Here is a 24,619-nt window from a genome sequence, read left to right as displayed (position 1 = left end):
AAATGGGAAGCGTTGAAGCTGACGCTCCTTGTGAATGGGGAGTGTGGTCAAAAAACTGAGTTATATCCAAATACACGTGCTATTATAACTATATTTAACTATACTGTGAAATCTATTTTAGTTCCTCAAAATAGCAATGCGCCAATAATGCGCCTTAACAAACCTCCTTTCTTAGACCAGAAAGCTTATGGGCGCACATATGAGCGCAAATGCATTTGCTATTTAAACAGCGTGGTGCAAAACGTCAAAATGTTGCGTGTATGATAGGGCCTATAATAAATAATCTGATGGGTGTTTTGAGCTGAAACTTTAGACACATTCTGGAGACACAAAAGACTTATATTAAATCTGGAAAAAGGAGTAAACTAGGCGCCCTTTAAAACGGTTTATTTTTAAGATCTGAGGTAAATTATCTGCTGCTGCTTTCAGTATTATGGCAATAAATGTCATGTAAATTGACATTCAAACTCACATGATTAGCATTTAACACTAAATAAAGCACATGATGTGTACCTGAGGTGATAATTGTCAGTTATCTGTTGTTCAACTGCAAGAAATAGAAGCCGTCTGTAAATTATAAATTTCAGGTGTTAGCTAAGACAAAAACTCCTTTTAATATGAAAAATATTCCTTCTGTCGAGTGCTGTTGCTTTTATTTAGAACACAACTCAAATCTGCCTTCAGACTCGATAGTTAGGCACACTTCTGTTGATCTCATAATATGTTTTGAAGATTGAAATGCCAGATTAACACCAATTACAGGAAGATGTGAAATTGCTTTCTAATTTTGATCAGGCTTCTGCTTCAAACTTCTTTTTTTTTTTTTTTTTTTTGTGCTATTATTAAATATGCTTAACAAGTAAATTCATGTTAAAAATGTATATAGACAAAGGTTATTATAGTTAACGAAAACTAATGAGAAATAATTGTCGTTAACTGAAATAAAAATCAAAACGAGAGTTTTTAAAAAAACTAGAACTAACTGAAACTGTATTGTGTACATACAAAACTACCTGAAACTAACTAAAATAGAGCAAAAACCTTCTTTGTTTTTATATTTGTAAATGTATTTAATACATTATTTTACTGTAAGCCTTTTAGAAGTAAATCTAAGTCGCGCTGCAGATGTTTGACCAGTACGGCACCTCAGAGTCTGTAATCCAGTTGCTATTGGCCAGATAGAGCCGGTTCTCTTCCAGTCATCCTCGCTGTTGCTCCCACAACAAAAACGATGAGGGGACATGATAGCAGCACGGTGACAGCATTAAATACAGACACTTAAAACTATTACTTTAACTCATTTGTGCCAAAAATGGGTTTTAATTCTGTATCGCAATCGTGAACTAATCTTTTTAACCGGATCTTTTAAGTGTACCGGTTGAACGAGTTCACCAAAACAAACTGAATCATTCGAAACGATTTGCGTCTTCAGTAAGCACTTATCCACAAACTACTTAACAAGCCTAATACCCCCCTCTGACTAATATAAATACATACTCTCATTCAGTTATTAGAACAGTAACGTTACACTGACTAAGATCAAATTGGAGAAGCTGTGAACCGATAGTATCTACTGTGCAAGCGTGATTCAGTGAGCCAAACACAAACAGAAAATGACAGTATGCTGTTACTGAACTAAACTTAAACTTTTGGTAGATGATAATATTCATGTATCCTCTGATTACAGGTTCCCCTTCGGTTGGGGAACTCCAGTGCTATAGGAGGATTTGATCTAGAAAATCCACGTATGGGAGGATTCGGTTCAGAAGCCGCTTATCTGAAAGAGTATTGAACGGGCCAATGAAAGCAATGAACGGGCCAATGAAAGCAAACGCCCTCCTTTTCGCTTCAGAGACTTTCTGATCGAGTCGATGAGGGTTCCTCCTGTTGTGATCCAGCGATACCGAGCGAACGAGAGCATTCTCCCGGTCCAGAGTGTGTACAACACAGCGGCAGACGGTCGAGCTGGGTTTTCTCCCTCGCCTGGCGTTCTTTGGGTCCGGTCCTCTAGAGCAGTGCGTATAAAGTTGCAACTTCACAAAGAGAGCAACACAGTCGTGCAGCACGTCCTTTTCAGGATGGCGCTCCGACTGTGCGTTTCTGGATGCTGTGGTTTTCTGTCCTCGGATGATGGGCACGGGCACTGTGTTACATGCTCCAGCATGTTAATGCGCTGCTCGCGGGCAGTTCATGTCTTCATTACGATGCCATGACTGTTGCGCAGTAAAGATTGCGGCTAGCCTTTGCAAAAGGGCAAACCACCCCAGTTGTCCCTTGCTCTGCAGCGGGCACTCGGGCAGATCTGAGGGTTTCAGCGAGAGATAATCCATCGCCCACGGGCCCGCGGACCTCTCGCTCCTCCAAGCACTCCATTTAAGCTTCGGGCGGGGGAAGCGATCAGTCTAACAGATGGTAGCCCTTACGCTCGATGACACCGGAGACCAGACGTCCACCGTGGCATCGGAGGGTGGGCTTTCATTGTCCGATGTTGATCCAGACCTGCTTGCCTCCTTCAGGCAGGTGAGCGATGCCAAACGGATCCGGAAACGGACATGTTAGCTGTGCTTTCCCAGGCTGCTTCGGCCGTGGGTTGGAGATGGTTTATCCCCCAGCTCCGCGGCCGGACTGACTAGAGGGGCGTTCCCTTCTTCCAGGAGGTGCACAGTAGGCTCACGCGGACTTGAAGGGCACTTTTTTCTGCTTGTGCTGCGTGTCCCTCCAACCTCACCACTCTTGATGGTAGAGCAGCCAGGGGGTATGTGGCGATTCCTCAGGTTGAGTGCGCGATGGCGGTCAATCCGCGCAGCGCCTCTTCTTGGTGGGGTCCGCCTTGTCTCCCATCCAAAGCCTGTAAGTTATCTGCTAGGTTAAGTTAAGAGCTTACAAGGCTACGGGCCAGGCTGCTTCCGCCTTGCATGCGATAGCCACCTACCAGCGCTACCAAGCGCAGGCGCTGGCCAAGCTGCATGAGGTTGGGTCCAACCCAGGCTTATGAGCTTCACACCACAGCCGACTAAGTTCTTGAGACTACTAAGTCCGCTGCATGTGCGTTGGGGAGGACGATGTCCACACTAGTGGTCCAGGAGCACCACCCCTGACTAAAACTTGGCTGATATGCGCGAAGTTGACAAAGTCCGCTTTCTTGACTTCCCCCATATCCCAAGCTGGCCTGTTCGGCGAAACCGTCTGCGAATTCACCCAGGAATTCGGGGCGGTGAGAGAGCAGTCTAATGGGTGATGTCACCTTCGGCGGGACCGTAAGTCCGCTCCGCCCGCCGTACCATCCATATCTGCTCGTCTCTGGGACAGGTCATCTGGAGAAGAGGAAACTTGCTCTTACCCCGCTGGAGGGCAGGGCCCCATTTCCAACGGCACTTTTTACTGCCATGAAATGAAAGGGCACTTTTCCACTTCCCTGGATGTGACAGCCCGAAATCTGCCACAGACACTGTGCTCTCTAGCTCGCAGGTTCGGTGCGCTCTGCCAGTGGCTCACGAGAGCTGGGGGGACGGTTTCCTTCCCCCAGCCCTCGAGCCCCCATTCTGGAGTCAGGGTGCGGTGCCACAGTGAATCGCTCTCCTCCAGCCATTCCGCGGGACCCTTGCGCTTCCCGGATCAGCACACCCACTCTGCGCTGCCCCACCACTGGTACGTCAGCGGTTGTAGCCATGACACCATTAGTGAGGGCTCTGCCTGCCTGGTTAGCGCGGGCCAGTCTCTCGTGGTGGCTCATACGCAATATCAGACTCGGCTACGCTATTCAGTTCGCAAAACGGCCCCCCCAAGTTTACGGGCGTGTATTTCACCAGGGTCAACCCCCTGTCCGCCCCTGTCTTGCGAGAGGAGATTGCTGCCCTCCTGGCGAAGGGTGAAATCGAGCCGGTCCCTCCAGCAGAGATGAGGGCGAATCCTAGATCTGCACGTTTTGAACCGCTGTCTTCACAAGCTGCCGTTCAGAATGCTTACGCAGAAGCGCATCCTCCGATGCGTTCGTTCTCGGGATTGTTTTGCTGCCATAGACCTGAAGGACGCGTATTTTCATGTCTCCATTCTTCCACGCCACCGCCAGTTTCTGCGGTTTGCGTTCAAAGGTCGAGCGTGGCAATACAAGATCTTCCCCTTCGGGCTCTCTCTGTCTCCGCAGGTCTTCACCAAACTCGCGGAGGGTGCCTTAGCGCCCCTTCGGCTCGCGGGCATCCGCATACTCAATTATCTCGACGACTGGCTGATTTTAGCAAACTCGCGGGAGCAATTGACTATGCACAGAGACAAGGTGCTCCGGCACCTTTGCCTGTTGGGGTTGCAGGTCAACCGAGAAAAGAGCAAACTCGCCCCTGTGCAGAGGATTTCTTTTCTCGGGATGGAGCTGGACTCGGTCACCATTGTAGCGCGCCTCTCCGGAGAGCGCGATTGCCTGTTGCTGAACTGTCTGATGGAGCTCGACAGCAAAATAGTGGTCCCACTGAAATACTTTTAGAGGCTCCTGGGGCATATGGCATCCGCTGTGGCTGTCACGCTGCTCAAATTGCTCCATATGAGATCACTTCAGCACTGGCTTCTAGATCGAGTCCCAAGACGCGCATGGCATGCGGGCGCACACCGAGTCTCTGTTACTGCGCTGTGTCGCCGCACCCTCAGCCCTTGGAACGACCCCTCGTTCCTGCAGCCCGGTGTGCCTCTGGGACACACGTCCAGTCATGTTGTTGTTCAACAGATGCTTCCAACACGGGCTGGGGAGCCATGTGTCACGGGCAAGCAGCTGCGGGCATATGGAAAGGTGCCCAGCTGCATTGGTATATCAATCGCCTAGAGCTGTTGGCAGTGTTCCTCGCTCTCTACCGCTTTTTTCTGGTGTTGGAGCAGCAACACGTGCTGGTCAGGATGGACAGTATGGCGGCGGCAGCATATATCAACCGCATGGGGGGTACGTGCTCTCGCCGCATGTCTCAGCTTGCCCGCCGTCTGCTCTTCTAGAGTCATCCGCGGCTGAAATCGCTGCGCGCCATTCACATTCTAGGTATGCTCAACCGTGCAGCCGATGCGCTCTCACGACAGCAAATTCATTCTGTAGAATGGAGACTCCACCCCGAGTCTGTCCAGCTGATATGGGCGCGATTCGGGGAGGCCCAGATCATTCTGTTTGCTTCCCCCAAGAACGCTCATTGCCAGTTGTTCTTTTCCCTGACCGAGGACACTCTCGGCACGGATGCACTGGCCCACAGCTGGCCTCAGGGCACACGCAAGTATGCGTTTCCCCCAGTGAGCCTGCTCGCACAGCTATTGCGCAAGGTCAGGGAGGACGAGGAGCAGGTTCTGCTAGTTGTGCCCCTCTGGCCCAACCAGACCTCGATATCAGAGCTCTCCCTCCTTGCGACGGCCCTCCCCTGGCAGATCCCTTTGAGAGAGGACCTACTCTCTCAGAGACAGGGCACCATCTGGCACCCTCGCCTTGATCTCTGGAATCTCCACGTGTGGTCCCTAGACGTGAGGAAGACTTAGGTAGCCTACCGTCTGCGGTAGTTGATACCATCAATCAGGCTACAGCCCCCTCCACGAGGCGCGCCTACGCCCTGAAGTGGAGTCTATTCACTGAATGGTATGTCTCTCGTAAAGAAAACCCCCGAACTTGCCAGATCAGTGTTGTGCTCTCTTTCCTTCAAGAGAAGTTGGAGAGCAGGCTGTCACCCTCCACTCTCAAGGTTTATGTGGCTGCCATCTCCGCTTATCATGACGCGGTAGCTGGCGGCACCGTGGGAAAGCGCAACCTCATCATCCGGTTCCTCAGAGGCGTTAGGCGAATTAATCCAACTCGCCCCCCTCTCATGCCCTCTTGGAATCTCCCCCTCGTTCTCACGAGCTTGCGTACAGATCCCTTTGAGCCACTCGAATCAGCATCCTTAAGATTTCTGTCCCTGAAGACAGCTCTGCTGGTCGCATTGGCCTTCATTAAGAGGGTCGGGGATCTGGAGGCATTTTCAGTCAGTGACTCGTGCCTGGAATTTGGGCCGGATTTTTCTCACGTTATCCTGAGACCCCACCCGGGTTATGTGCCCAAGGTTCCTACCACTCCCTTTAGAGACCAGGTAGTAACCCTGCAAGCGTTGCCCCCGGAGGAGGCAGACCCAGCCCTTTCCTTACTCTGTCCAGTTTGCGCTCTGCGCATCTATGTGGACCGTACCCAGTACTTTAGATCATCTGAGCAGCTCTTTGTCTGTTATGGCGGTCGGCAGCAGGGAAGTGCCGTGACCAAACAAAGATTATCCCACTGGATTGTGGAGGCCATTCCATGTGCTTTTTTGAGCAGACGTGAGCCGTGTCCCCCGGGTTGTAACACGCTTGCGGTGTCTTTTTTCCCTAACACGGAGAGATGTGCACCTTCCTGTCTGTCAGTAAAGTTCCCCGTTTGGTGAGCCCTGCAGATTCCTCTGTAGCCCCCAGCTCTGACTCAGCGGAGGAGTCACTTGCTGGCCCACTACGTTAGATCTGCCCGCTGGTCAGCCCGCAATTTGGGTATAGGTGCCGGCTATGTGCGATCCCCACTGGCGATCCCATATGCCTTTTCCGCCACGGTTCAGTCCCCCCTCTCGGGTGGACCCGTGCTTTCCCTATCCGCTAACCACCTTCTTATGCGCACTCCCCCTTCTTAGGGCTAGTCCATATGTAATTACCATTTTTTCTCCCCCATTGGGTGCGGATGGTCTCCCAGGATTGCACGCTTCCCAACGTACTGTCGTATTTCCTAGAATTATCTAGACGCTAGCGACTCCCAAAAAAAATATACCTATTACGTAAAGCTTCCTTTGAAGTATGTATAAGTTAGGGCCAAGGGCATGTTGGAGGACCGCGCTTTCCATGATTTGGGAACGTCCCACTTGCTTGACTGCCCTCTCATTGGAGGCGTTGGTAAGGTGCAGTCATTATGGCGTTTTCCATAGTCTCCCATATGTGGATTTTCTAGATCAAATCCACCTATAGCACTGGAGTTCCCCAACCGAAGGGAAACGTTCAAGGTTACAGAAGTAACCCTTCGTTCCCCGAGGAGGGGAACAGAAGTGCTATATTCCATCGGCGTAATGACTGTCCCTTAGCTGTTTAAAAGTCTCTTCAGCTTAAAAGGATGGCGTTTGCTCGCACCAGGTGTGCTTATATGTTGGGATAATTGGCAATGAGGCACACCTGCGCAAGCTTACGCTGCCAATTCATTGCTTTCTTTGGCCCGTTCAATACTCTTTCAGACAAGCGGCTTCTGAACCGAATCCTCCCATACGTGGATTTTCTAGATCAAATCCACCTATAGCACTTCCGTTCCCCTCCTCGGGGAACGAAGGGTTACTTCTGTAACCTCAAACGTTTCAAAAAATTTATGACTGAGTTTTTATCATACAATATTTATTCTGTTGACTTTAAATCTTGCACCTAACAAATATCCTTATTTAGAAAAAAAAAAAAAAAACTTAAGCTAATACTGAAACTAATAAAAACTAAACTAAATCTAAGTCATTTCCAAATATAGAAACTACTAAAAACTAGTATCTACCTCTAAAAACGAATTAAACCAACTGAATTTCCAAAACTATCATAACCTTGATATAGACTGTTTAATTTGTGGTAATGGTTTATCTCAATAAACATATTGACACCTGGTAAAGCAGTACAAGGTTACAAGCATACAATAGGGTGCATAATGTAGCTTGCTAAATTAATCTAGCTCTCAAATGTCCTCCAATTTGTCCTTTCCGAAAAGAAACTGATCCTATGCATGTTTAGATCATTCATTATGATTCATACCTGGCAATCTTTTTTCAAACCCCCTCTCATTGCCTACAAAGATGGCAGTCTAGACTGCCTCAGTGATATACAGTGACATACACTGTCATCTGTCACCTTAATGGGAGAATTTAATGCTACATTAATTACACAACAGAGACTTCATAGCCAGCAGCCATCTTGTAGTTTTTCTTTTTTCTTTCTCTCCACAGCGATGGTTGAGATGTGATTACTTGCTGTCACATTCATTTGCCTCTGCATCATTTCAGTCCTTAATGCAATATGGACTTCATTTCTAATTATTTGTATCTACTGTAGCTTGATGTGAATTACTTTTATCACAGACAAGATAACATCTTGAAACGTATGCTATTCATGGATGAGAGCCTGCAGTGGAAAGCTTGATTTATAGTGTTTGCCAATTAGTAATGCTGGTTTTTAAAGAGCAGAAGGCTGCATCCCCAGTTGGGACTGAGGCAGGGAGGGGGGCTACTTAATGTGAAGTGTCTCAGTAAAAACTCAGCAGGTTTGGTACATACATAAGGTCCCTGAGCTCACATCAAGCTTAACATACATGCAGGCTTAATATAAATGAATCAAGTCATTCATAAAACAGTGCTACTAATTTGGAAGAAATCCTTTGTAATATGCAGCATGAAGCATCAAATGAATGATGAGTCTTGAGGGTATAAAAGCAGAGAGGAAGTTTTGAAAATGTGATTAATTCTGTGCTCAATGTAAATGAACAGCTCTTTGGTATAATGTTGAGTACCACAAAAAATGTACAGTTGACGTTCGAATTAGTAGCCCCCATTTGAATTAAGATTTTTTTTCTTTTTTAAATATTTCTTAAATGAGGCTTAACAGAGCAAGGAAAATTTCACAATATTTCTGATAATATTTTTTTTTCTTCTGGAGAAAGTCTTATTTGTTTTGTTTCAGATAAAATAAAACAGTTTTTAATTTTTTTTTTTTAAAGAAACATTTTAAGGTCAAAATTATTAGCCCCTTTAAGCTATATTTTTGATAGTCTACAAAACAAACCATGGAGGTCGTGGAGGTAGCAAATGAAAGTGAGGACTGTTAAACAGAAACTGGAGAAAAAATAAACAGGGACCGATTGAACCAATGACCCAGTCTGTTATGATTGGTTGACTGCGTTCAGCGTGAGACAGAGAGAAATGCCCACCACGGCTACGGTGTGAAGTAGCAGAAATAGCAGTATGTGAGAGCCCGATGCAGGAAAGCAATAAAGCAATGCCGTTAAACACCATCATATTATTCTACTCTTAACCCTAACCTCAGTAATAACAACAACACACATTCAGTATTAATCGACACTGTGGCAAAAGTTTAACTATTTTGAAAATGAATCACAGCTGATGGTGGCCATAGCAAAGGCAAACAGCAAAGGATCACAAGTTCCGAAACGCAATTAAATCGGTAAGAGAAGCAGCACACATCACGTTTGCAACATAGTTTTGGACACAATATGTGAATAGCCCCATACAGATTTAACCTGACAGATATAGTACAAGCACTGATCTATAACAGATAAGTGATTTCAAGCCATGTGGGGTGGTAACAATTCATAACACACAATTAAACACATATTTTACAAACCACACAAAATGGGGCAACAATTTTAATTACACTTACATGCTATGATCGGGAAGAATAAGAAACTGGTCTATTTGATCAGAAACAGTTACTCACAAAGTCTCTGTCTAAGTCTGACAAAGTCCCATACAAAGGGCCAGACAGAATTTGCAAAAATATTTTTGCTATTTCTGTGGAGAATTTTGTAAAAAACTGCGGATTTATGCGGAATGATTTTAGGATAATCATAACTAAAAACTTAATATATGTAAAAAAAAAAAATACATTTCTAACTTTTCTTTAATGTTTACAATGCAAATCCAATAAGATCCACTTATTTGATAAACAAAGCAAGTCTCTAATATAATACATCTACTAAAAGACAGAAAATATTACTTCAAAAACTGTATTGTAAATAAATCATATAAACATTTTAATATTACTATTAGTATTATCATATCACAATAATATTAGTGAAATAAATTTAAAAACTGAATAAATTGACATACATTTACAAAAGTAAATACACAGACTCAGTGATGGGCTAAAAATCTGCGGATTTCTGTGGGCCTACCCATACAAAATTGTCTCTGTTGCTCCTTCAATAGCTAAATAGCTATATTCATTTATTTGACTCATTTCAACTATTTCGCAAAAAAAAAATATATATATAGTTTTAAACACAGTGCACTTTCAGATGTAAACCTCAGCTGGATGCTTTCATTTAATTAGTGCTGTGTTACACACTGCATGGATGGTCATTTTCTCTTGAATATTGTGATGATTTTTGGCATAAAAATGTAATAATTACCGTACATAATTTAATCGCTAATAATCAAAAATTCACTGCCAGAAATATACATGCAGGGTTCAACACTAAGGATTTTTTCTACTGGCTCGATTAGGCCAGGGGTTCAGATTTTTACTTGCCCTGACAAAATTTTTACTGGCCCCACCAAAAAAATAAATAAATAAAATAAAGTTGATAGCATTTCATAGCCTCATATTGTAATTAATTTGTCACCAATAACATCTGTGAATATATATTTTAAATATTTTTTTAAAAATTAATAAATGTATAATAAGCAAAACGTAAACAAAAACAGCGGTAGATGGAAAATGTGCAGATATTTTATTGCAGTCCTAAATTATTTAACAAAAGGTGGCTGAAATGCCAAACCGACAACAAACTGAGCAAAACATCACTTAATTGTATTTGTCGTTTTGTACCCACATTAATGTCTGCTTCAAAGATATTAGAAACAGATGTTTTCTTTAAGCCTCATAATTTGATGTTGCCGCCATGTTGCCATATTTTCATTGTACTGGTTGTTACTATAATATGAAAAAAGTAACATGCTCACAACATCCAATCAGACAAAAGGAACCAAAAAGCAATATGGTGTTTACGACATCACAAGAAGGTAGCATAGAAAGGCTTAAATGTACAAACTGTTTCTTGGTGCCAAGACTGTGTTTGCGTGCATTTGACAAATAGTCGCAGAAAAATTCAACTTTAGTGACAAGGCAGCACTGACCAAATCGGGCCAGTAATGATCCTTTCTACTGTCCCGAGCGCCTCTCAGGCTGGCCCCAGGCCATAGGGCAGTCCTTATTGTTGAACCCTGTTACATGTGCAACATAAAACTGGTTTTGTCATCCATGGTCACACATACTGACAATTTAATTTAAATACATAAATATTTTTAAAGAAATGCATGACACATTTATTTATTTATTTATTATATAGTATAAAGTTATATTATAGTTAGTGAGTGATATTCACCGTTATGCCTCAAATGTTGTAGATTGAGCTTAACTTGTATTGAACCCACAACAAATAATATTTAAAAGCCAGCTTTAAAGCATCAGTGCTGGTGCAAGGCGATGCCGCTGCATCAATGTTGTGTTTGTCTAAGGGGAATGTGTTCTCTCTGATGGCAGCCATATTTATATTCAGCTCACAGAGCACTGATCATCTGCCACCATCTGCATAGTTTTACTGCCTGTGATCAGTACGCAACTACAACAGCCTGTCAGCAGGCTTTACAATGCTGTTACAGCGCCACAGTGCCACATCAAGCAGCCCTCTCCTATCATAAATGCCATCTCTTCACAACACAGCTCTTTCTCTTTCTCTTCCCTCATCTCCTGTCTCTACCCCCCTGCTCTCTCTGCTCTGTGTCTGACTGGATGAGGAGCGTTTCAGTTTTGTACGCTCTCTGAACAGCCCCAGGCCAAAATCTGACCACAGCTTTGCAGCACACCTCGCCCCAACAGTCACATGAAGTTAAGCTGTCTCTCTGCTGTGCATTTAATAAGTTTAGCGTTGGTCTCAAGGGTTCGTGAAAGGATATACAGAAGATACGAGTGATATCTATCGCTCATGGAGAACATTTGAAGAGTTTTTTTTTGTTCATTCTTTACAGTAGATCTCCCAAAGTGGAAATCATTTTTCATGAATACACAAAGCATCTTCCTTCTAGCCCTGAAACAAAAACATACAAGTCTGAACAGTTTACCTTTAAGTCCTGACTGAAAAAGACAAAACGTGCTTTTAAACGTTGTCAGTTTCAGAATTTCTATCCCTAGTCGTCCTTCCTACACAATCGAAATCCCCCGGTGACGAGTTTAGCATATTGTTTGTGAATAACATCCGTCTGGGTTGGTGGGGAGTACCTGGCATTGCCCCTTTGGCTGTGTAAAACATCTTCTCTCTGCGTTCCGTCTTGCTTGCGGTTATCTCCGTCTATTCTTTAAGGAATATCTTCTGCATTACAACAGCCTCTGTGACAAGCCGAGAGATGTTACGGAGAGAGAAAGCGAGATCCTTAGGGAGGGCTTATTGATTTGTGAAATGCATTCTAAAGGGTCCCCGGCCCATTTTACTGTGGGCCAGTTGGGTTTAACAAGGACTTTGAACTCCTCACAAGCAGGAACTATCTCTAAAGAGGTTCTGAACGGCACAGAGCATTAGGAAAGTCTAGAGGATACTAAGGGTCTTTTCCAATGCGCTCACTTCACTCCCAGGCCCTTCCTCAGGCCTCGGCTCTAATGGGAGAAGAGGATGTTGGGTGAAAAAAATGCTCAGCCCAATCATGCATGCAAAAAACATAAGCGCCAATGGGGTATTCTGATTACAAAACAACACTGGGGGAGAGTAGAAACGAGGATGGGGGGGTGGAAGGAGTCACGGTTAATAATATCACGAAGGATGAGGGAAGAGGAAGAGTCTGCTTATAGGTATGGGGCTAATTAACAGAGTTTTGTCTGCGCAAGGAATCCAGGGCAGAAAATAATGCTCTGATTCAATATTCCCTAAAGATTGTCTTCAAAGCTAAAACAGGGGCTATTAAACGCATCAGAAATGATAATAATAATGCGAGCTCGTGCGACACTGCCGGCGCTTTCCGGCTCTTTCAGAGGGAGGACCTGCTGTGTTTTATCCCTGCCTGAGAGACACGGAGGAGAAAGTGCCTCTAAAACACATCAACCTGATTACACGCTCTCCCATGGTTCATGATATGATAATAAGGATGCTGATGATGCAAACACCATTATTGCAAATTACACCAGAAACAAGGCATGAAAACGATGCACAGAGGCGTTAAAATGTTGCTCACTTCTCCATTTCTCGACAATGTGCCGTTAAAGGATATTTTGTGCATTCTTTCTTCTAGTCTAATTGCAGTCAGCATACATTCTCAGCTCTGTGATTTTCGCTGTGGGCATTATAATAACAAATAAATGAAACTCTCTGACAGTTCGCTAATGACTTGTTATTGAAGTTAGGGTGAACATTACACTGTAATTTAGGTCCATTCACAGTTTTTGCTTTGCTCTCCAACTCTCTCTCTTTCTGTCTTGATCTATCTTTTAACACATATGTATTGCACAGCACAGCACCCAGGGCACAACAAAGAGGCTGGATTAAAAGAAATAAGAATTGTATTTACAGGCCCACTCTGAATTCAAGGCTCGCAGCTAATTAAACTTCTGAACAAATGCTCTGTCAGTTTGTGACAGAACACCACAGGACGTCTGCAGGTGTTTATGAGGTGATTTACAGCGGCGGTCAAGTTTAAAGAACACATTCAGTTGACCCGGACACCTCGACAGGAAGATTCGTCTTATCAATTGCACTCACAGCATCCTCACCTCTGTATTCTTTCCATTTATCAGTAGTTAAAACGAGGCGTGACTCTTTTAAATGGGGTATTCATTGGAATGGACAGTGATTAATCTATGCTGAAGTATCAGAGAGCAATTAGACTTTAGAGTGGCAAGTTATTCATGTTAATTAACATGCAAGTCTTATTAAGCATTTGTTAGAGTGTAATAATACTAAAGAGGTGGCAAATTAGGAAAATTAATACCTGCTTTATTCTAAACAAAACAAACAGATAAATATGTTGATATGGTCATTCGAGCAACACAATTCCTTATTGTTATTCTAACACAAAACGCTTAAGTTCACTTAAGGGATTACAAATTTAAGTGGACTAAACATAAACAAATAAACTGACCAAAGAAATGACAAGAATTGTGTTGTTTCAGCTCATTTTAAACAGGTGGTTTGAACAAGGTATGCCAGTCTGTAAATGTTAAAATCCTCATTGTAACCATAAGTCATAAACAATGAGTAAAGATGATTTTATTGCAGAAATAAATTGCTTACTGAACATTTCTGTGTAAAATTATATGCAATTTGAATTTATTGTAAGGAAAACAACACAAAAATTTAAACCTTGCAGCTTATAACCATCAGTCCATATATGCATTTAACAAAATTAAATTAATGGACACTTACTCTTCGTTGTTTCAAACCAAATTTAAATAATTTGTGACGCTGGTTCATTAAATCAGTCATAAGCGTCAGAATTTTGGAACTGAGATTTGTACATCACGTAAAAGCAGTATAAATAACCATTTTATTTATGGATTGCTCATTGTAAAAATGCAAGGTTGCACACAATTCCTTCCTGTTGTCTTCACAAAAATCAATTAAGTTAGTTATTTTTTTTTTACAAATTTAAGTTGACTGAACATAAAACAATAATGTTATCCTACAAAAACCCACACAAATTGTGTTGATTCAGCTCATTATAAATAAGTAGTTTGAGTGCAAAAAAAGTAGAGTAAAAGTCAAGTAAAAGTCATTACTTGACAGAGATATACAACTGTATATAGCAATATGAAATCTGAGGGTTTAAAACAAATAAAAAAAATTGAGAAAATTGCAGATGGTTTTGTTATTTGCTAATTAAAAAAAAGAGATTTTATATATTATAATGTGCAAATTATCTTCATGAAACTTCATGGACATTTAGTTATTCTTATCATTTACTTATACTAATACTCTAATGATGTTTAGCATAAAATAAAAATATAATAATCAACATATGTATTTTAATCGCTAGTAATAAAAAATATACTGCCATGATATACCATCTGCAGGTGTTTAGAAGGTGATTTACAGCGGTGGTCAAGTTTAAAGAACACATTCAGTTGACCTGCACACCTCGATTCATCTTATCAATTGCACTCACAGCATCCTCACCTCAGTATTCTTTAAATTCATCAGTAGTTAAGATGAGGCACGGCTCTTGTAAATGGGGTATTCATTGGGATGGCCAGTGATTAATACATGCTGAAGTATCAGAGAGCAATTAGACATTAGAGTGGCAAGTTATTCATGTTAATTAACATGTAATTACAGTCTTACTAAGCACTTATTAGAGTGTAATAATACTCAAGTGGTGGCAAATTAGGATAATTAATACCTGCTTTATTCTGTAAACAAAACAAACCGATAAATATGTTAAAAGCTTGAACAAAATATTACTTGAAGCCGCTGGGAAGAGAATTCCTTTTGTTTATTTTGCACCAAGTGCAGGTGTATGGTATTAGACTCTTTCTTTTATTGGTATTGACCTGATGCTCTCGTGGCCATCAACCCACCTCCCAAACAAAAGGGGAGCTGTAAGATCCGTTCTCCTCTCTGCCGGCAAGGAGGATCATGCCTTGTGCTATTTTTCTCACTCTCTTCCTCTGTCTTTTCGCCCTCCCTCCAACTGTCTGCTCAAATTTCATTAAGTCAGGAGGAAACAGCACTGGAAGCCATTGCTGGGGATCCACTCCTATTAAGGCGCCTATTATCATCCAAAATCAGTCACGTTTTAGCATTTAAGTGCCAAAAGTTCACACCAGATTTTTCAGAACTGTGCCCTGAGGTATGGAGGGTGCATCAAACAGGAATAGAAAAAGTGTTCCTCTCAATTCCCTCTTCACAGCCTCTGCTAAAAACACTTTTTTTTCTTCTTTTCATCCTCCACCAAACCAAGTGACTGCTTGCAAAATTGCAGCGGATTTCACAGGGCTGAAGTCAAGGGGCGATGGGATGCTTGCTGAAAGAGGCTGGCACAAGTAATGAGTGTTCACAATGCTAAGTAAATGAAATGCTCCGCTACAAATACTCTGTTCAGTGACTTTCTTTAAACTGTAGGGGTGTAATGGTATACAGAATTCACGATTCAGTATGTACCTCAATTTGGGGCACACGGTTCGATGTTGGTTGGGTACAATAACCAACAAATAGCCATAGCTAGCTTTTTTTCTGTTTAGTTTGAACATGCAGGAGTGTTTTGTTACAACTGGTTACAGCACTAGCACTTTGTCTTGTGTAACAAAAGCGCAAAATGAATGCAAAAATGCAAAAAATGCTCAACCCTCTCCTAAAACAACAGAAAACATTAATTCAGTAAGCTTTGAAACCGAAATCTCTTGTAATGAAAATGATAGCACGGAAAGTCCTTTAATCTTTTGCTAATGCAACAGCAGGTACAGCGAACAACTCGTTCTCAATCCTTGTGCACGTCTATATGGGACTGCAGACTGGCTTCTGTGCTCACAAGATGGAACTGAGTATTATATTCACATTGTTTTTCTAGTAAACATATGCTTTATGAACATGAGTGACCATTTATAAACTCTCGTTATTAGCAGCGACTTGCACGTAAGTGCTGTGGATGCAGATGCAGCCCAGCTTCTCAATATCAGTTCCAAAGCAGTGGACCATTGTCATAGCTTTCTGTTGTTCACCTGTGAGAAATAGAAGCCGTTCCTAATATATCAATTCGAGGTGTTGGTAAGGACAAAAACTCTTTGTAATATGGAAAATATTTCTTCTTTTGTGTGCTGTTGCTTTTCTTTCGAACTCTCAAATCAGCCTTATATCAGCCTTTAGGCTCGATAGTTAGGCACACTTCTGTTGTCTTCAATCTGGCAACCTGTGCTTGCTGTGTTTTGAACCAGGCATTGTGCAACACCTAGTTCAACCACCGGGTGTCAAACTTTTGTGTGCTGTTGCTTTTAGTTAGAACATGGTTTAAATCACTCGCTCATATACTCATTCTGGGAACCTGCGCCTGCGTTTGTTTTGATGCAGGAGTTCAATACCTAGTTCAACTACTGGGTGTCAAACTTACATACTGCATCTTTAAGAATGTACAGTAAAGGCACCAGTCACTGACACATCAGGCTCTGACTGTATTCTTTGGAGTATATGAACCCAACTGTGATGTATACTCCGTAATGACTCAGGATAAATACATGTACTGTTACAACCTTTGTATACCTAATATATAAATTAACTTTTGCTTGAGCCTGAGACATCTCATTGGTTGTATTTTACAAAATTTCTGAGAGTCGAGTGTGTGTTTGTGGCGAGGGGGCGTGGCCGAGAGCCGTGGGAACGGGGTGAGGCCACCGCGTGAGTGGATACACGTGCGGTGCGCACCTGCCTCGGATCCCACGGAAGGAGCTCTGGACCATAAAGGGAGGACCGATGGCAGAGGAAGCCGAGAGAGGACCGGCCCGGGCATGTTATTTTACTTTTGCTTTCAGTTTGACGGCAGTCTCCGCGAGGAGCTGCCGTCCGTTTGTTTTGATTTAAATGGCAGTCTCCGTGAGGAGCTGCCCTCATTATTATTAATAAATCATTTTTAAACTCCGTCGGTTCTCCGCCTCCTTCTTCCCGGCGGCCAAAGGGCCGTAAACTTCATTACAGTGTTATTTAATGGTCTGCCTGAAAGAAAAAATATTGTAATGCAGACTTTGAAAACATAGCCCTATATACTTTTATGGACATCGCAAATGATATAGCCAGAAGTATGGCAGCATTTCGTCTTTAAAATGAATGCTATGGGGTGGTATGACACCATTCCTTTTCACGTTAACAGGTGACCGCTTACCTCTGTTTAGATGGCTTTCCCGCTGTTACCAGTTTGTCCAGTTTGCTCGCCATGTACGTCGGTGGACTTGAGATGCAGAGAGCAACTGACTACGACGATGTGTTCGAGTCCCACGGAGAACTGTTCCAGAAAGCTGGTAAGACAAAAACAGAAGCCAAAAAGAAATAACAGGGTGATAATGTGGTAAAATCTGAAAACTAGTTAAAAATCAGGGCTTTTCTTTTTTGCATTTCGTATAAAAAAACTTTCAGTTGGGTTTAGGAAGGTGGGTCGGCGGGTCAATCTGTGCTTTAAAAAACACTATTGGTTGGGTTTAAGAAAGGAGTGGGGTGGTTAGTCAACAATCAGTCAACAGCAGCCTCTGGTGGATTTTCACATAAATAGCATGTGCGAACAGCACTCGCGAGAAAAATTTGATATCTGAAAAAGCGTACACAGCAACCTTTGGTAGATTCACGAAAGCAAAAACTGCAAAAAAACGTAGCTCCTGGGAAGTATTTGGTGCTTTCCAGAAATGAATATAGCGGTACGTTTTCAGAATGAGCCTGAGTTGGACTTTTTGCAACATTAAACATAATTAAGGTGTTTAACCGCTAAAATTATTTTACAAAAAAGTTAATTATATATTATAATATAGGATTAGGTTTACTAAACAAATACATGCAAAAGCTCTCTTCAATTAAGTATAAGGAAAAAAACTGCATTCCAATTACAATTTTAGCAAATATTATTTTTCATTCTTTTTATATATTTTCATTAGACCCTTTTAAACAGTATTGTGGTTATCAAATTTCGGTCTCATTATTATTTCATCATTATTATTTTTTTAACAGAAAAGCACCATCAATTCCAAGTTACAGGTAAATTCTGACACAACTCTCCTCTAAACTGCTACTGTGTTTATCAAAAGACCTTAAAGTCTACTCTAAAAGCTTTGATGTTGAAAATGTAGCTCTACATTCAAATTACATGTTTATAGCAACTGAAACAACGCATTGTGTAATGCATTAAATAGAAACAATCTGTAAAATAACAGAAAAGGTAAACAGCTCATTACCTGTTTATTGCAGTGTAATTCACATGACCACAAACAATATGTTGTTCCATATGACTAAAAATGTCAATAAAAATAACTGTTATTTGATTATGAACCTACAAAAGGGTAAATAAATAGAAAATACCCTAACCTAAATTAGCATTTTTACCAAGTGCATTGTTACAAATAAAACAATATTGTTTCAATTAAAAGTGATATTTTATGTACTTTGTCTGAAATTTATTAGAAGTGTCTTAAATAGTTGAACAAAGAGTTATTTAACACCCATCCAACCCATAAGCCTGCATTTGTATGGTAGCTCTGAATTGTACATATGAAACATGACAGTAACTTAGACATGCTGGATGTGACATAAACACAACCATTTGCAACCTTGAAAACCAACGTACACGAACACATGCCACACTCAATCTCCAGAAAACACACATGCACGCTCATGCTTCAAATCCTGGGCGCGTATTCATACACAAGCGCTCACACTCTCACTCTCACACATATATAATTGAGATTTTTCACACAAGGACACAGAGAGCCTGAAGCCAGTGCTTAATTGCACCAGCTATCATTAGAGGGGAAAATCAACAATTTTAAAAATACACCAAGCACCTTTCATCTTCTCCCCTCTCTAATCGCACCAGTAAGAGGCATGGAGAAGAGGAGCTTGATGTAGTCAAACTATCTAAACAGCGCCGGCGGGTGCTGGCGCAATCAGCCGCTCTGAAGTCGATACTACAGGACGTGTCCGTGTGATGTGCGGCCTGTTCCCTCACTGTCAGGGATCCGCTGGGAAATGTGATGTGACCTGTATCTCGTATTGGGCACATTTCCCCCCCTGGTGAATCCAGCTCTAAACGGAACCCAGATTCAGAGGGTGAGCTACACCGCTCAGCCAGCACCACCACACGATTTGTTTGTTTGTTAACTGTAATTTGATGTAGTGCTCCTCCCCCCAACAAATATTCATGTCACAGAGGGAGAAAGACAATGAGAGAGCAAGAGCAACAGAGAAAGGGAAGAGAGAGAGAGACAGAAAGAGAGAGAGCGTTTTCTTCTTGTCTTTCTCTGACTGAAAGGCTGCCTTCGCTCCCCCTGAGGGAAATGGGATAATGAGGATCTGTATGCCTCCGTTCTGTCTCATTTCAATTGGAAATGCCGCACACACTCTAGCAGTCACACACCCTACATTTTGGGTCGGTGATGGCCGTATTATCGTCCCTCGTTTCTTGTCTGACAGTCCATCATGTCTGCGTTCACACACACATACACACACAACACACATCCCTTCGTCACATTTACTTTTCTTTTTGAAACACATTCTTGGCCACTGTCCTGTTTTCACACAAACTCAGCGAACTGAACTAAAATGTTCTTTAGCATTCCACCCTTTTTTCTCTACCATAGTTTCTTAAAAAAGGATCCTCATGATTTTTTTTCTCCACAAATTCCAATTTTGGTTTGTGCAATAAATTAAAAAAAGTTGCAACAGTAAAGCATTTACCCCTTGTTATGTTGCCATTTCTAAAGACTTAAAAGTTGTATAGGGACGTGTTTCAGGTGTAATTCTGTCCCATTTTTTTTTTTTTTTTCCGTGAACAAGTCAGTTAAGGTGGGAAACAGTATAGGGTCTTCATTGTCGCATTTTGTGCTTCAAAATGCACCACACATTCTCTACTGGAGACAGGTCGGGACGCAGGCAGGCCAGTCAAGTACCAGTATTCTCTTCCTCCACAGCCAGAAATTTATAAGATAATGAGGTTTTGCATTGTCTTGTTGAAATATGCATGGGCGTCCCTGGAAAAAAGGCAGCATATTGTGCTCCAAAACCTCTACATGTATATAATTTTCAGCATTAATAGTGCCATCACAGGGCACTGACACAACCTCCTAACCTGGTTTTTGGACATGTTGCTGATAATAGCCCAAATTATCCTTTTCTTCTTCTGTCTGGTGCACAGTGTCCATTTCACCCCAAAAAAATACCTGAAATTCTGATTCGTCTGACCACAGTGCATGTTTACACTGTGTAATGCTCCATCCCAGATGCCTCCGATCCCAGAGAAGTCTATGGCGCTTCTGGACACTGTTAACATAGGCTTCCTTTTGGCACAGTGCAGTTTTAATTGGCATTTGTAGATGTAACTACATAATGATCGTTTATGTTATGCACTGTTGAAGGTGAAATACAAAAATGTCTTCCTATCTTTCTTCGTGAAACATTGTTTTTAAAACTTTCAATAATTTTCTCACATAATAGTTGACGAACTGTGCGATCCGTGGCCCATCTTTGTTCCTAAAGGACTAGAATTTTCTTGAGTGCTGCTTTTGTACCAAACCATAATTACAATCAATTTATTTGCATTCTCCATACTGTCCCAAATATTTCTTTTATTTCTGATATGGGGTTGTGTGTGTGTGTGTGTCTGTCTGTCTGTCTGTCTGTCTGTCTGTCTGTCTGTCTGTCTGTCTGTCTGTCTGTCTGTCTGTCTGTCTGTCTGTCTGTCTATCTATCTATCTATCTATCTATCTATATATATATATATATATATATATATATATATATATATATATTAGGGTATTCGAGTAAAATTCAAAATGGCGCAAAAATATATATTTTTTCTATTACACTTCTAATTTACGTTATAGTGAAAGTATTGTTTAATTATACCCATTATATAAATTATAGATATGCAATATTGGCTGTTGTTTTTGAACATGTGACAAGAAACGTCATTGAAAAGAAAATAACATAGAAGCCATTATCTCATCCATGGTTAAACCAACAACTAATAAAATACCATTGTGAAAATTATAAACCCCACCACCACCGTTTTTGTTGAAGGACACTGAATAGACAGATTAAAACAAATAATACTTCAAAAAACTGTTCTTCTTCTGAAAGAACTTCTTTCCAAAGCACAGAATTCCAAAAACTAAAATTAACAAAATAAATCTAAATAAAACCCTGCCTGGGGGATCTGGCAGAACAAAAGTATTCTATATAATACTAAAAGATACAGCCCTGCTATTGTCATCTGCCAGCCACAAAACAGACACAAAGTTTTTTTTTTTTTTTTTTATGTTTGAAACTGACTTGCTGGGGCAGAATGTGGCTGTGTTAATGGTTTGGTGCTTGTGGAGGATTTAGCAGAACATAGCTGGGCTGATTGAGAGGATTGATGCTTGTGGGGGGTTGGCAGACAGTATCAGGAGAGGATGCTTATAGTGCATGTGATAATACATTACATAGAAGGTTGCACGGTGGCACAGTGAGTAGCACTGTCGCCTGACAGCAAGAAGGTTGCTGGTTCGAGCCCCGACTGGGTTCTCCCCATGTTGGCGTGGGTTTCCTCCGGGTGCTCCGGTTTCCCCCACAGTCCAAACACATGCAATATAGGTGAATTGGGTAAGCTAAATTGTCCCTATTGTATGTGTGTGAGAGTGTATGGATGTTTCCCAGTGCTGGGTAGCAGCTGGAAGGGCAGCCACTGCATAAAACATATGCTGGATAAATTGGTGGTTCATTCCACTGTGGCAACCCCAGATTGATAAAGGGATTTAGCCGAAAAGAAATGAATGAATGATTATGGATAGAAGATGTTGACAGATGTTTAATATCTCTGCCTCTGCTGATTTCACTTTTGCACACATTATACAGTATCACTTTGTTTTATCTGCAGCAGCACTGACTGTAAAATACTTCCACACAGAACCTGAAGGGTTTTTTTTCTTTTGACTGGTGGAGGACCAAGAAATGGCTCAGCAGCACTCTTTTTCTGGGTGCCCAAATGTATTTGAGGAGTTTCAGGTTAATAAAAAGTGACGGGAAGCTATGCTAAGGTTAACTAGCCTATAGCATATATTTTTCTGTCTGCAAAAGACAGTAATGTAGACGTAACATATAACTCCCATAAGTGCATACTATTCAACACAACTGCACAAGCATCGTTTTAACCTTTATAAACAAACGTTAACGTTACTCTGTCAACAGAATCACCCAAAATTTTGTCGCACCCACCAATTATGAGCACCGTTACTACAAGTTTTATACAAACATATTTATTGCATTTGAAATCAACACTAATCAAACTAACAAGCAAAAAAAAAAAAAAACTAAAAAAAAAAAATATATATATATATATATATATATATATATATATGTGTGTGTGTGTGTGTGTGTGTGTATGTGTGTGTGTGTGTGTGTGTGTGTGTATATATATATATATATATATATATATATATATATGTATATATATATTAGGGGTGTCACGATTCTCCAAAATCTCGATTCGATTACAATTTAGATTCTTAAGTCATGATTCGATTCGATTTTCGATTATGAATAATTAATTAATTAATAACAAATTAATTATTTGTAGTCTACCGTTTAAACTACCTGACCTGTATGGTCTTTGTTTTACCCATAAACAAATCATACAGTAAATGAAAAAAGGCAAGTTACACACATAATTACCACCTGTCAATCACTTTTTTCTTGTGAATAGGCAGTGACCTCTGTCGTTATTATGGCGTCGGTAAAAAAAGGTGCACAACCAACAGGAACCAGCCAACAGTATCTGAGGTTTTCGCTAAAATTACTAAGTACTAGTGTGAAAGTAAAAGACTGAAGCAGTCTTAACTAGGTTAATTAGGTTAACCAGGCAGGCTAGGGAAATTAGGCAAGTTATTGTATAACGATGGTTTGTTCTGGAGACAGTCTGAAAAACAATTAGCTTAAGGGGCTAATAAATTTGACCTTAAAATGGTTCATAAAAAATTAAGAACTGCTTTTATTCTAGCCAAAATAAAACAAATAAGACTTTGTTCAGAGGAAAAAATATTATCAGACATACTATCAACATTTCCTTGCTCTGTTAAACATCAATTAGGAAATATTTTAAAAAGAAAAAAACAACAAAGGGGGGCTAATAATTCTGACTTCCACTGTATATATATACATTTACAGTAATTTTTTAAATGTTTTTAAGAAAACATTCAGTTCATCAAGGCTACATTTATTAAATGTAAAAAATGTTAAATTGTTAAATATTCATCAAAATTTTAAATAACTACTTTGTTATTGTATAGTTTCAAATAAAATTATTACTCCAGACATTATTGCTTTTGTTACTATTACCATTAATAAATATAATAATAATTAACATTGTGATTTCTGAAGGATCATGTGACTGGAGTAATGAAGCTGAAATCTCATCTTTAAAATCACTGGAATAAATGAATAAATTAAATGATAAACTACTTTTGAACAGTTATTTTATAGTGCAACATTTCATAATTTGTATTTATGATGAAATAATTGCAGCCTTGGTGAGGAGAAGAAGCTTAATTTAACATATTTAACAATCATACTGACCCCAAACTTTAGAGCACTTGTGTATAGAATATTTTATAAGCAAAAATGTGCACTTTAATTTTAACAACCCACAGACATCGTCACCGAATATAAAGCAGAGGTCAGACTTTCTCACATATACAAAGCCTCATTTCAATTTTCAGGTTTTGTAAAAATCGATCTATTGAATTAATCAATCTATTAAAGAAACGTTGGCTAGAATTCTGCATTATAGGCTTAAATTATAGAGAGACATAGCAGATGAACCGAGACTGCATCAGATCAATGTAAATCTTTCTTTCAAGCTGTCAGTGCGGAAATGAACAAAACAACTGGTCTAATACAACATATTATACGATTAAAATATGGAAAAATTAACAGATAGTAATTTCGGTCAATTTTCCTGACGGATAAACCGAGATCAGGCTGGATAAACAGCTCTCGGTTATATTTCAGCATGCTTTCACTTTCGCATTTACCGGTAAGAATGACATCTGGCCCTGCTCATCATTCTCATATAGCCGTATATATGGCTATTACACGATCATAATACACTGTGATATAGCCTGGGTCGTTAGTTCGTTGCATTGTTTT

General features: G+C 40.9%; 1 long non-coding RNA gene across 11 annotated transcripts in view; it reads right to left on the bottom strand.

The window, feature by feature from the left end:
• The window catches only part of LOC137490211 (uncharacterized), a 180,374-nt gene that overhangs the window by 143,457 nt on the left and 12,298 nt on the right, over positions 1 to 24,619 (bottom strand). For 9 of the 11 annotated variants that reach the window (XR_012407950.1, XR_012407954.1, XR_012407951.1 and 6 more), the window contains one exon: positions 17,619 to 17,751. This is a non-coding gene — a long non-coding RNA (uncharacterized lncRNA). Of the gene's footprint in view, positions 1 to 17,598; positions 17,752 to 24,619 lie in introns of all 11 variants that reach the window. The other 2 variants (XR_012407957.1, XR_012407952.1) reach the window with 1 other exon arrangement.

This window comes from Danio rerio, chromosome 6, assembly GCF_049306965.1.
Source record: "Danio rerio strain Tuebingen ecotype United States chromosome 6, GRCz12tu, whole genome shotgun sequence".
NCBI lineage: Eukaryota > Metazoa > Chordata > Actinopteri > Cypriniformes > Danionidae > Danio > Danio rerio.
Note: the sequence above shows the minus strand (reverse complement) of the source record. Positions and strands in the feature narration are given on the sequence as shown.